Source organism: Panthera onca, chromosome C1, assembly GCF_046562875.1.
Source record: "Panthera onca isolate mPanOnc1 chromosome C1, mPanOnc1 haplotype 2, whole genome shotgun sequence".
Lineage (NCBI taxonomy): Eukaryota > Metazoa > Chordata > Mammalia > Carnivora > Felidae > Panthera > Panthera onca.
The window spans coordinates 107466075-107480663 of NC_138346.1; the positions used below are offsets into that span (position 1 = coordinate 107466075).

The 14589-nt window shown below is 40.8% G+C and overlaps 1 protein-coding gene across 3 annotated transcripts in view; it reads left to right on the top strand.

Moving 5' to 3' along the window:
• The window catches only part of CNTNAP5 (contactin associated protein family member 5), an 809440-nt gene that overhangs the window by 331981 nt on the left and 462870 nt on the right, over positions 1-14589 (top strand). The window lies entirely within an intron of this gene.

The window sequence follows — 14589 nt, forward strand, 5'->3', positions numbered from 1 at the left end:
GTATGTTATTTTTTTTTCTGCGATTAACTCAAGAAGGAATTTTTTAATCACACCTGTGTAAAAAGCCATTAAATGTCATCATGGGCAGTGCATTAAATCGTACTGTTACACAACACGCATAAAAGATGTGACAGAAATGCAATTCAGCAATATTTTTGCACAGGATCAGAAAAGCATAGCCACTCTCCATAAAGACAGAGAACTAGAACTGAGACCATGTCGTAAAGGTATTTCTGTAAGGAAGATATAACGAGAATTTGTGCTGGACATAAGTTCTGAGAGCTGTGGGCTTACGTGTTATCCTGCATTGCCTGGTGGAAATGTTAAATTCTGTATCCAAACCAGCATGGGTTTAGACCTTGATTCTATGAATTATCAGAGGTATGTCTTGGAGAAGTCATTTGAATTCTCTGGGTCCGAGTCTTCAAGAGATGGGTAGAAATAAATCTATCTCACAGAGACATTTTAGGGAATTAGCCAAAATAACAGATTTCTAGTGTGTGTGTGGAAAAAACAGTAACATGACAGATGCATAATATTTGTTAAGAATAATGTATGAGGAGTGAGATGTTTTGGAGACTTAAGATGATTTAAATGTTAAACTATTAACATGGTTAGGTATGCTAACAAGAATAGAAACAATAGAACTTTCAAACTGAAAGTAGACACAACTTGATCATAAAAATGGATGGATTTGATAAAGTCATCTTGCTGAATTCAACTTATTGAGCTGCTCACATCACTTCGTATCTGCCGTCACTCAGACAATAAAAAGAGAAGAAAGGGGCCCCCCTTCACTCATGGCCCTCGGGAAATTGCCACTTGCACTGGGCAAATGGTTCTGTGGCAGGTTGCCTCAGTGCTTTTCTTTGTAATCTCTGAGTCTTTTGTTTTAGCTCTGGTGTAGCAATCCCAAACAGGACCAGTGACAGTATCATTAATCCAGAGCACTTGCTGTTGTCACAAAAAAAAAAAAAAAAAAAAAAAAAAAAAAAAAAAAAAAAAAGGCAAGGTGAGACCAGGCATCAGGAATGACAGCTGAAAAAGGCAAGGAGCAAGTAATCAAACGTTGCTCAGAGTGAGAAAGGTGACAGAGGACATGAATCTGGATGGAAGGCACAGAGCAAAGTGACTTCTCCCATGTCTGCTTTGTGCCCAGCAAACTTAAATGGAGGCATAAAGATATTTATCATGGGAACCTTTTAAAGGACCAATTAGCATTTACTATATACCAAGACTGCTTACTGTGAAGAAATGTTAGCAGGAACGAAGAACTATAAAAGCTGACAAGGAAAAGGTCAAATAATCTAAACAGGATAAAATGGTATATACTCAACAATTACCCCTGATGATGGAAAGAAATGGCTTTGATTGCCTTTAAAAGGAAAACAGTTAAAAGGATGCTAATCCTTTAAGCCAGTTGTCTTTACAAGTCTCTAGGAACCAGTTAGTTAAATGAAATCTCTAAATAGCTCAGTAAGTCAGTTCACAAAACCAAAATCTCTTTAATGGAGACAGAGCTCTCATGCATTTTGACAGCCACATTGGAAATTAAGACTGAGATTATATCTAACAAAGTAAAGCCATACTGAAATTTATTCATTCGATCCTGCTGTCTCTTTCAGAATCCCTACTTCCTGCTCTGAATAATTTGCTCAGATATGTTTCCTAAGTGTAATATTTGAATAACTCTTTTTGGTTCATATTTTGTTGTTTCTTACCAAAAGAAAATATGGAAGGGAGGGAGGAAGGGAAGAAGGAAGGAAGGAGGGAAGGAAGGAAGGAAAGAAAAAAAGGAAAAAAAACCAAAACCCAAGATGCTTTGGTCAGTTTGTTTTGGCAATTTGGGTGTCAGGGTAACTGAGAAATTATGAAAAAGGCACTTTTCAGAACTCTTCCTGAAATATATTCTGGGACACACAGACAACTGAGACTAATCTACGTTGACCTCATGGCACTCCTAAAAGTGGTTTGGTTTTTTAGTTAGCTCTCTAACCGATTTCCAAATACTAGCTTATTTTGTTTTTTGCTATTTTTTCCTCCTGATCATTTCGTCTAAACACAGGAATGAGAGAACGTAGTTTAGTGGGAAGAGGTTTTTTTTTTTTTTTTTTTTCTTTTGTCAGATCTGAGTCCACGCCTGTTTACTGTTGCACATCGTGAAGTGTGGAGACGTTGTAGTGTGGCAGTCTGAGCTCCCAGTCTGCAGAGGACACCCTGCTGCTTAGTCCCCACGTGGCATTAGCCAGACCTCCATTTTTCATGATTGCTCTGACCTCCAAATATTTCTGAGATGCTGGAAAATACTTACGTGTTCTTCAGAGCTATCCTAGTTGTTACTCTTCATTTCAGTCAGGACTCAAGGCCTTTTTGCTGTATCAGGATTTACTTCCCCGGGTCTCCCAAGTGAAGACGCATTTCGCCCTAAGAATTCTCTAAATGCCAGGAAAACTCAGCTGTAGGGTTTGGACATAAGAAGAAGGCTTGGAGGGGCGCCTGGGTGGCTCAGTAGGTTGAGCATCCTACTTTGGCTCAGGTCATGATTTCATGGTCCGTGAGTTCGAGTCCCACGTCGGGCTGTGTGCTGACAGCTCAGAGCCTGAAGCCTACTTCGGATTCTGTGTCTCCCTCTCTCTCTGCCCCTAACCCACTCGCATTCTGTCTCTGTCTCTCTCAAAAATAAATAAACCTTAAAAAATTTTTTTTAATAAAAAAAAGAAGCCTTGGAGATAAGTAAAAGAAACCTAAAACACAGTAGAACTTCAAACCGATGATCACCTATTCAAGATCCTTGACCAACTTTCTCAGCACTTCCTGGCAGACTGTCCTTCTGGGCACCTCTCTCCTTCACTCCTGGGGTATCCTTCTGTTGCAGGGACTCTGGTGGCTGCCCTGCCCCTCCAGGGTGCCTTTGACTAGACTAACCTGTGCTCCAAAACCAGGGGCACCACTCTGCCTGCTCACTCTAAGGGGCAGGACACAGTTTCTCCTGCTCTGAGTGCAAGGTCAGTGTGCATAAAAGCTACACATGTCCTTGTCCCAGGTTTCACTTCATCCAAACCAGCTTGTGGCTTTACTTTGGCAAGAACGAGGGGACCACTGAGGTATTGTGCTTGATTTCTACAACACAATCTTGCAATCCCTTTCTATGCATGACTGAAGAAATGGGGTTCGCTTTAAACTAGCAGTCCATCGTGGATTGCAAGCACCAAAGTTTTAGAATGCTCAGAGTAAATTAGAGAGCCCTCTGTAGGAGATATCTCTCATATTTTAGACATTTCTAGTACTTACTTGTTACAACCATGTGTGCTTTCTCTAGCCATTAATAAAGGAGGATAAAGGGAGGGAAACAGGAGAGACGGAAATGATATATCACAGAACCAGCACCGGGAACACAGTCCCTGGCAGAACGTGGTTTGGACCCCAGGGGTACTTTGAGCTCGTCCTGACCCTATCCTGACAAATGACATATTACCGATGAGAAAGAGAATACGGGTAGCGTACACGTAATGAGCATTGGTCGCATGCAGGACTGCTGTGTATTTTACATGTACCATTGTCTTTTATCCTTCCAACAGCCCTGTGACGCACACACTGTCACCATCCCCATTTTACAGGGGAGGAGGCAAAGGCACAGAGAGGTAAAGTAACTAATGTATGGGGGCTCCCTTGTGATGGAGACAAGACTGCACTCCATTGGGTTGAATGTCCCCCTTCCTTTGGACTGCACCTCTGCCCCCCGAGAACCATGCATTTTGCCTGCACTCCACGAGAACGTAGTCAAACTCAGATTTAGGCTTAAAATCCCATGAAAATGTCAACACCCCTTGTCATAGCGGTTATTTACTTACAGTTTTTTAACGTGAATATTAAAATACTTTGGACATTACCCATCATACATGCTAGAGTGAAAGAGTCGGCCCCAAATTAAGTTCACTCAAGGGATGTAGACTCTAACAGAAGAAACAAACATGCCCGTTGATATAGCAAAGGGCTGAACAAAGATGGAAAGAGGGAGGGGCTGGGTGTGTGCTGCGTAAAGTCAAGCTTTAAGCACGTACACACGATACCTGGCAAGCGTGGAGGTTATCAGAGGGAATTCTATTTGAAATCCTGCACTGAATAATGTTCATTCTTTCATAGTAAAAGTCAGGTATGCACACGCATCACTATGATACAAAATAGAAAGTGTTAAGTGCCCTGACAGTTAGTAATAGCATACTGTTATAGTTCCCAGGAGAGGGGGACTGTGTGGCTCCTGAAAAGTGACTGTGTGGGTGGGGGACAGTGGAGGCTTGGACTGATGGGCAACCCAGCACTCGCATCCCAGCTCCACCATCTGGGACTCCGCAGACCTCTAAGTCTCAGTCTCCAAAATGCCTGGAAATAACGTGGGATGGGGTAAGGCCTGATGCGAGAATGCGTGCCTGGATCATAATCCACATCCAATAAGTGTGAGCTCCCCTCCCCCTTTTGAATGGGGAGTTAGGGTTTGTTTAGTAAAGGAATTAACTTTTGACATGGGCTCAACAGTAAATATGATCTAACTAAACATGTAGAACTAACAATAATAAGAGTTAATAATTATACAGGTAGAACTTTATGCCAGAACTTCATATGTCACACAAGAACTATTCTAAGCAATATCCAAGCCATATGTATGAATGTATATATTACTTATGATAATTCTGGCATGAAATAGGAGACAGGTGCGTGCGTGTTAACAAATTTACACACAGACGTTCCTGCATGTTCGCGCACACACAGACACACACGCACACACACTCAACCCAACAATCCCAAGGGAATGTTCTCTTATCCTCATTTTAAACTTGGGCAAATATTAGTACAGAAAAGTTGAGTACTCATCCAAGTTCTCAAACTCAGTAAGGATTTAAACTTAGGCACATGATCCGGAGTCTGTCGTCCTAACTCTACACTGAAATGCTATGCAAAGGCATAGCACAAAGGTACCGAAACAAACTTCCATGTAATATCTGTGGCCAGTGACAGTGAATAGCCTAGTTTACAGAGCATGCAGGGATTGTGAGATAGAAGTATCAGGAAACAGAGTAAGGTCAGCTCACCATGCAGAGGAACTCAAAACGCCTGTTTGACTTGGTTCAGGCACCATCACCAATGAAATCAGACCGAGTGTAGAATTGTCAAGCTAGGTAGTCTGAAAATCGCTATTTAAATTTGAGGATGAAGCAGAGTATGAACAGCGCCTGAGTGTTGCTTGATACAGCGAGGTACAAAGACATTATCCAAGTTTAATTCTCTGCATTCAATCTGGAGTATGCAGACTTCCCTGGTATTTATACATGGCAGCAGCTGGAAGGATGGTTCATATTAGCAGTAGAAGCCACTGGTGCACATTATTGGAGAGTGGACCATCCATTTATAGTTCTAGAGAATCTTTTTTTGGAAAAAGAAAGCTTTGATATATATATAATTCCTTCTGTATGTCTTATTACTCCCATTTAATAGATAAAGAAACCAAGTTTCTGGAAGTCAGAATAAGTGGCCTTTGGCTATATATGAAATAATGGTAGGAAGTGATTTTCGAGGGTGCCTCCACCCAAAGTCCAGCAGCTTCAAACTGTGTCATGCAGCCAAGGAACCAATAACTCTTCCTACAGAGGGCTCAGGGATAATACATGAAATGTGGAATGAAAATGGCATGTATTACCCCCCTCCCCCACCATGTATCAGGTGCTAGAGACATGAAATGATCAGGGTGTAGGTCCTCAAGGTGATTGCAGTCTATAGGAGACCACTCTAATGCACATGTTCCAGCCCTGCTGCTGATGTGTGGCCAAGATGGAGACTGTAGGAATAAATAAGGGGGGGGGGGGTTGTCACCAATTTAAACAAAGAGTTTGGGAAGAGCACAACAGAGAAGATCCTGAAAGAAGGAGTTTGCAGGTGTTTTTGAGCGAACCTCAAGCAGTGCGATACGGTAGAAGGGCCCTGTAGGGAAAGAAGAAGCAGGAGATGGTTTGGAAAACAGAGGGCTTTTGTAGGGCATACTAGAAATTTCTCCTTGATTTTGAAGCTAATATACCCTCTTGTAAGACTGATGAAATGGAGTAAGACCAGAGAGAGAAAGATTATCTGGTGGCTGTTACAGTCATCCAGGGAAGAGATGATGAAGGTAGTGCAGAGAAAGAAAGAAATGAACCTTCGCCAGATGTTTCCTGAGTTCTCCTTTACTCACGGCCACACCTCAGAGGTTGCAGCAAATATCCAGGTATTTTATTTCAAGTTACCAGCCATACTGTCAGCAGAAATGAAATATTTTTGCATGCAAGTTTTTCTTCCTTTCTTCCTCCTTCATTGTACTTCAAGGGTCCCTTTTAAAACTGTCAACCACAGCGAGATGTCACCTCACACCTGTTAGAATGTCCATCATTGAAAGGACAAGAGGTAACTAGTGGTGGTGAGGGTGGGGAGAAAAGGGAATCCTGGTGCGCTGTTGGTGGGATTGTAAATTGGTGCAGCCATGATGGAAAACAGTATGGAGGATCATCAAATGATTAGAAATAGAATCATCATATGGTCCATCAGTCCTGCTCTTGAAATATATCCAGAGGAAATGAAAACGCTGATATAAACAAAGATATCTGCACCCTCATGACAATGAGCTAACCCCCAGCATTATGTACAATTAGCCAAAACATGGAAACAACCTGAGAGTCCATTGGGAAATGAATGGAGAAAGAAGGTGTGGGGGAAGGGGACTGAAGGAAAGTGGTCAGAAGCTACAAATGTCCAGTTATCAGGTAAATGACTACTAGGGATGTCATCTACAACATAATGATGCCCGTAGCTAACATAGCTACGTGATGTTGTAGGAAAGTTGTTGAGATTGAACCCTAAGAGTTTACATCATAAGGAGAATTCATTTCCTTTTCTTTTTATTGCATTTATATGCAATATGATGAATATTAACGAAACCTATTGTGGGAATCATTTCACAATCTATGTAAATCAAAACACCATTCTGTACACCTTAAACTTATACATTGATGCATGTCAATTATTTCCCAATAAAACTGAAAAAAAAAAAAGGAAATTCTGATGTTTCCTAGGGTCATTGCTTAAGCTACTAAAAATTTGACAAAAAATAGCTAAAAGTCAGCTAAGAGCAGAAATGGAACAAAGGAGGAAAGGATAAGAGAAGTAGATCATGATAAACTTGGCCTATTATATGGTTTTGCCAAAGGCTGACAATGAGCTAACACCTTCTCTTCAGAGTGCTGGTTTGAGATCCAAATCTCAGGAAAACGAATGAAGGAAAAAAAAAAAAAAGACATGTGTTGACTGCTTCCATGCTCCTATTTCCAGAGAAATCTGCTGTCTCCTCAAAGGTTTCTATTCAGCAAGGTTAAATTATCTTTAGGAGAAAATCAGCTACATGACAGGTGAATTGGGGCTTATCAGCTGGTATAGACATTGCTATTTGGAAGTGAGCCCATAAAGCACTGTGGAGGAAATAATGGTAAGAACATCCTAGAACCCTTTAGTCCTCACTTGGTCCTCGTAGGACCTAGCCTATTCTCTGGCCAGTTAAATGTAAAGGACAGTGGGAACCACATCCACAGTCTTCATATAGTTTGTGAGGCGAACGATTGAACCATCACAGGCACAGAATAGAATGAAGGAAGAAATGTGGACAATGTATGTTGCCCACTCTCTCCTTGTGATACTTCTCCCTCGGGTAGTTTTTGATAGGCTGGATAGCTTAGGCTTTCTTAACTACACAGATTGAAACTTCCCTCTCTATTTGCTTCTCTGAAATGCTCTAGTCAAGGAATTAAGAGCATGAAAGTCAGCCATAATGGTAGAAGGAACTCCTATACGTAATATTGCTTCAATTCTCCCTTCAACTAATTGTCCTTCCTTGAGAAAATGTCTTAAAACTTCTCTTTGGTTTGTCCACCAAAAGGTATGAACATGAAATTCTCTCAGGGTGATGCTTTCTGCATATTTCTATAGTGCAACATTCTTTTAACATGTTCCATGGAAAAAAGAGCAGTGTTCCATAATGGAACAATTTAGGGGAAAAAATGTGTATCGTTCCTTTATTCAGCAAATCTTTCTGGGCCTCACATGTGATTCCAGAAGTCCCTGCTCTCTTGGAGCTCACAGTGCAAGGAGAGAGACAAAGAAGTAAAGCAAGATGAGTTTAGGAAGGAAAATAAAGCAAGATAGGAGGGTGGGTTGTACTGGGAAGGGAAAAGGAGTTGGCAAGAGCCCCTACAAAAGACTGCAGTGCACATAAACGGGCAGAAGAGCTCAACAGTCTTTCCATCTTGGTATTCATTATTCCCTTTGCCCCATGACTTTACCCTGGATGTATCGGGTAGTCTCTTTCTAGCTCTGGACCAGGTCCTTACTGTAGGGTCTCTTCGGTCTGGATCCTATAATAGAAGACCAGGCCCTCCTGGCAACCCCCATGCTCAGTTCTCCATTTCATGAACCAGGAAGTTCAGAAAGCTTTGTCTTTCTTTTCCAGAAATCAGAAGAGGGCAAAGGAATTGTTTCTTTTTGCTTTAGTGGAGTCTGAAAAGTCTGATTTTGCTAAGTGGGTGTTTCAATCTTCTCCAGTTGTGCACCATATGGTCAAGCTGCCATACATGATGGTGTTATAGCTCTTAGCACAAGAGATGGAAATGTAAATATATGACAGTGTTGTCAACAATCACTTTATTACCCATTATACTTAACGCAGCAGAAGTCACACAAAAATTGGAACCTCTGAACAAACACAGCAATGACAATGGAGGAATTTGGTGTCTCATATAAATACATATTTTTAAACAAATATTTATCTGTACATGCATAGTGTCCTCAAGAATAATTAGGGTTCTGGATCATCCACTCTGGTAGACAAAATACCACATTTCTATTATTTAGCTGTGGGTTAATATATCTTATTTCCACATTATTAGTTGATCTTACTTTATTTTCTAGTAATGTGACCTAGATCAATAATTGTCGCAACGATGCTGATAGCCTAATTGTATGCATAAGGTTCCTATTGGTCTAGGGAGAGTTTTGAGCAACTTAACTTGGAAACTTCCTTTAAATCAATGATGATTTGTTAAAGCTGTAAATGGGCAGAGGCCAGTGGCAATTTGAGAGCCCTTCCTTCAACTTCTACTTTAACATAACTTTAGCAATGCCCTGTCCTAGTGCTTGTAACTGTTGACATTCAATGAATTAATTCTCTTTGCACTTGAGATATTGATGGAATTGTTTTAATTCAAGTAGATTACAGAGGAACACACTGGTTCATCAGACTGGGGGAAGATGAGGAAATGGATATAGAATTAATCACTTTTGAAGGAGAAAGTGGAGGTAGATATCCAGATGCCACGGTCATGGTCTGCGGTATCTATGAGAAACCAGTTTTTCTGCCTAGGGATGGGTACTGGTTTCTGAGGGCACTGGTGCCTCCAGTGGGAGAGGCATTTAATTGAAGGCCTTTAATCTTTGTAAGTTACTCACTAACTTCTGCTGGCAAGTCTCACTATTTCCCTCACTATCTCTGGCTTACTCTGGAATAAGCCAGAATGCATGTGATGGGTTAAGTTTGTTTGGAGACTTTATACCTGATGAGATTTGCATGCAAATAACTTTAATATGGGTAATTTAATGCTAAAGTGATCAAAGAGCGCCTGGGTGTCTCAGTCAGTTAAACGTCCAACTTCAGCTCAGGTCATGATCTCACAGTTCATAGGTTCAAGCCCTGCATCAGGCTCTGTGCTGACAGCTCAGAGCCTGGAGCCTACTTCAGATTCTGTGCCTCCCTCTCTCTCTGCCCCTCCCCAGCTTGCACTGTCTGTCTGTCTGTCTCTCTCAAAAATAAATAAATTAATAAAAAAATAATAAAGTGGCCAGTATTATGACTTCACATAACATTCCATTTTCTCAACTGGCCACACAATAACCACAGTAACCATCCTTTCAAGCAGATGACTGACAGTTAAGGTCAGGACAGGGAGTCTAGGAGCAAAATGACAATTGGCCATTGACTGCATGAGAGCACATGTCTGGCAAAGGTTGTGTCAGGGCTGGGGTGGGAATGAGGAAGCACTCATACCTCAAGCTGGAGGGCACTTCTACTTCCAGAAACAGAGGAGGAAGCAAATATCTCTTCAGTGATACAGTCACGAACTGGAAAAAAATAAGAACATGTCATTCCTAAGAGAAGGGAACAGAACATGAGTGTGTGATGGTTACTAGCAGGGCTTGACCTGAGAACCCTACTCCACTTGTGATCAAGGTCAAGTGGGAGTGACAGTTTTTCTCTACTATTGCCCTCAATCCTTGAGCTGTTCTCCTACTCTGGAGACTGTACTGGCAAAGGAGGACAGTGCCATGGATTAGTTTTCCTCTTTGCCAGCTATCAGGATCAAGCGACAGAGGTGGAGTTGTTCTTAAGCAGTTATCAAATTCAGGGTGGCTTTCTAGCCCAATTAAATAATTGCTGTTATGAAATTGCAAGTAGATATACCACATCTGCTCTTATAAGGATATAATGATGTAATGGACACTTTTCCTACAAACAGGAGTAGAATAAAAAAAGAATTCAGTAGTCTAATTCTCCTTTTTATACCCCTAAAATTTGTCACTTAAGGAATATGGTCAATGATACTGTAATAGTGAGGTATGGTGACAGGTGGTAGCTACACTTGGGGTGAACGTGCCATAACTTATGAACTTGTCAGATCACTATGTTATACACCTGAAACTAATGTGATGCTGGGTATCAATTATACTCAAATAAAAAAATATATAAAAACAGCAAATAAATGGTAAGAAACAGAATTCCTGTCTCCCACCAATAGTGTCTAGTTCCTAACACTTACCTCTCATTTTCTTTTGTATAAGTGCCTATCTGAAATCCATTTCAGCACAAAGTGCTCAGCACACCTACAGAGCAGTTTGGAACTTCAAAGCCTGAATGGGTGTATCAATTTTAGTTTTAACTCCGCAGTTTGCATGTTAATTACCCTCTGCCTTATTAAATGTATCTTATTAAATAAGAAAAAAAATGTATTTCTGATTAGCTCTGGGTTGCTAGTCCTTCCTTAGCTTTAGTTTGTACTGTTTTTCTGGGAGAACCCTTTGAATGTCATTCAGAAAATGTAAGTATGATTGACAAATGCCTTGCATGGGGCTTGAGGGTATTAGTAACTCACTGCTTCAGAATATGCTCTCACACAAAGATATTTTTACACAGGAACTAGCTATTGGAATTTCTGTCTCTCTGTGAGAGTATTGTGTGGTTTGTGAGAATCTATTATGTGCAATGTCATTTGCATGTAGTATTTAATGTAAGTTTCACCACTGCCTTGGAGATTTTATTTGCACGGTTCTCCTGGTGAGAAAACCAAGAGTCAGAAAAGTTGTGTTCCTTTGCTTATTCATTCACTCAGTGATTCAGCAACTTACTAATACCAGTGTGAGCAAAGTTAAGATGCTGTTTGAAATTCACTGATTTTGAAATAACTACAGTGCACAGATTTGGTTTGGGTTGCCAAATGCCATTTCAACATACCTTGAAGGAATACCACGTTCCGTGCACTAGACATTCCGGTTTAAAATAAGATACAGCCCATATCCCCAAAGGAACTACACAGTCCTTGCGCTTTGCAAGGGACGACAGAGCGAATCAGCAAGGTGGTTAGGATTAGCACTCACAGCTCATATCCTTTCTCTCCCACTCTACTGCTTCTTTTAAAACAGACCCTTAGGCAGCATGGAGTTTGGCAGAGCACCAGACTTGAAATAGGTCTCCCTGAGAATTCCTGATATTCCCTGTCAAGGTTACGGAGGCAGAATTTGGTTGCTGCACCTGTTATTTATTGCCCACGCTGCAGTTAAGCAAATTAATGACATCTTCCCCATGGCACCTGGATGCTTGCAGTCTCGCTGCCAGTCAGAGCCATCAGTGGGTTTGGCACAATGTGATGTATTTGTTACAGCCAAGTGAGTTGCTTGGGTAGCAGCGAGCCCAGACCCGTTCACTCTCCATGGGTAAGTGCCACTGACCATCCCGTCTTAGCCTCATAGTTTGTGCCTACTCCATTAGCTGCCTAGTAAAGAATAAAAAGAGTATCAGCACTTTCATCATGAGCAAAGGGTCTTCCTTTTCATAAGCCAAAACGTTGTGTAGTGACAAGGAATGAATGTGTAAGGGGGAGGAGCTGAATGCTGACTCTGAAACTCTCGTTTTCTTGTGTGTTCTCCTACATGCTCCTCCTGTGAGCCCCCTTCTAGGTAGTTGTTTTCTCTTATGAGCGCACACGAACTCACCTTCTGTGGTCGTTACACTTCTTGAACTATGGGGGATGATATGGGAGAAGAAAGATGAGCTTATGCACTATGTTCTTATATAAGGACCAAATCAATGAACAGCCTCAAGAACCATATGCATGAGGGGTTCCTGGGTGGCTCTGACTCTTGAGTCAGTAGGTTCAGCATCTGACTCTTGATTTTGGCTCAGGTCATGATCTCATGGTTCATGAGATGGAGCCTGACCATGGGGTCTGTGCTGACAGTGTGAAACCTGTTTGAGATTCTCTCTCCCTCTTTCTCTGTCCCTCCTGCCCTCTCTCTTTCTCTCTAAAAATAAATAAATAAACATTTTTTAAAAAGAACAATATGCATGATATTTTATTATAGAATAATGCCACTTATCCCACGACAATAGTAAAAGGTTTGTGCCCAGATTCAGTATACTGTTGGTTGATGTGGGGTGAGAACCAAACAAACTTGTGAGAAACAGTATAGATACCGTTGCCCCAAATTGACCTGATTCCCAAAGTCTGCCAGTGAGGTGGGGAATCCCTTGTCGACTGGCAGCACAATTGTAAGATGTGCCGCAACTTCGGAAAGTTGAAATGTACGTGTGCGGGGGAGCGGGGGGAGGCTCCTTTAGTGAGGAAGCTGGCTAAACCTTCTTGAGGTAGACAGAGTGAACGAAAATTATACGGAGGGCCTAGCAAGTGCCTGGCGTGGAGCAGACCCTCAAACCTGGTAGCTCTTATTGTCCCACAGCCATGATTTGGTTTCAGAAACCCGATGTATATGGGCAATAATGAGAATGCAATCAGAGGGTCACCGGACTTTAATCAGAGTCTCTATAATCCAGTCTCAATTTGATAATTTCTTGATTTATAATTTATGATTCAATTTAGGCTCTCCAAAATCAAGTTGTCTCATCTTTATTTTTTTTTAAATTTTTTTTTTCAACGTTTTTAATTTATTTTTGGGACAGAGAGAGACAGAGCATGAACGGGGGAGGGGCAGAGAGAGAGGGAGACACAGACTCGGAAACAGGCTCCAGGCTCCGAGCCATCAGCCCAGAGCCTGACGCGGGGCTCGAACTCACGGACCGCGAGATCGTGACCTGGCTGAAGTCGGACGCTTAACCGACTGCGCCACCCAGGCGCCCCAAGTTGTCTCATCTTTAAAATGAAGATCATGCAGATTTTCTACCTTGTGTGGAAGTTATGTTCAGATGAATTGATGGATATTCTTTGTGGTCATTTTCTGTCTCGCATCATCGAGAAAATTGCTGATGTGATTTCCATCCTCAGAGCGTAGTTCTGCGCCTTCTAGAACTTCATGTACATAGAATCGTGTAGTATGCACTCCTGATGGCTAGCTACTTTTGCCCAACACACGTATTGGAGCAGGTGTTGTTGGTTATTTTTTAGTGCTGAGTATAACATTCTGAGTTCAGATTTACTAGTTTTTTATCTTCTTGGGATGGAAATATAGATTTTTAACTTTACTTCTTCCTTCTCATGTAAAAAAAAAAGGCATTTGTAACCATCCATTTTCTTCTAAGGGCTGCTTTGGCTATGTTCCAGAAATGTTGATACAGTGTTCTTATCATCATTCAATTAGAACTATTTTCTAAATTCCATTTTGATTTCTTCTTTGACCTATGAGTCATTTAGAAGTGTGTTGAATAACTTCCAAACATTTGAGGGTTTCCTAAATAAGTTATTATTATGACAACTTAATTGTGGTCAGAAAACAAGCCATATGATTTTTTTTACCATATATGATAGGGTCCCTCTTAGTGAATGTCCTATGTGTGCACTTGAAAACAATGTATTTAACCTGTCATTGTTCCATGTTCTGTGAACATTAATTAGGCCAGTTTCACTGTTTGAATATTCTACATCCTTACTGGCTTCTTCCTCACACACACTTATTCCATCAGCACGACAATTTCTAACTTTTCACTGGAGTTTTAATCATTTTGCTTTTAATGTAATCACCAGTTTGGTAAAGTTTAAGTTTACCTTTTTTTTTTTTTTTTTTTTTCTTGTCTGTGATTTATTCCTTTGTTTCTCATTTCCTATCTTATTTTGTGTTAAACTGGGATCAGGTTTGTTGTTCTTATATTATTATTATTATCATTGTTGTTATTATTATTATTATTATTATTATTATTATGTTATTCCATCCTTTCTCTTTTATTGGCTTTGCGGCTATACCTTTTTGGTTTATTTTTGTGCATCTTTAACATAATTTATATAAAATTGCTAATATATCACT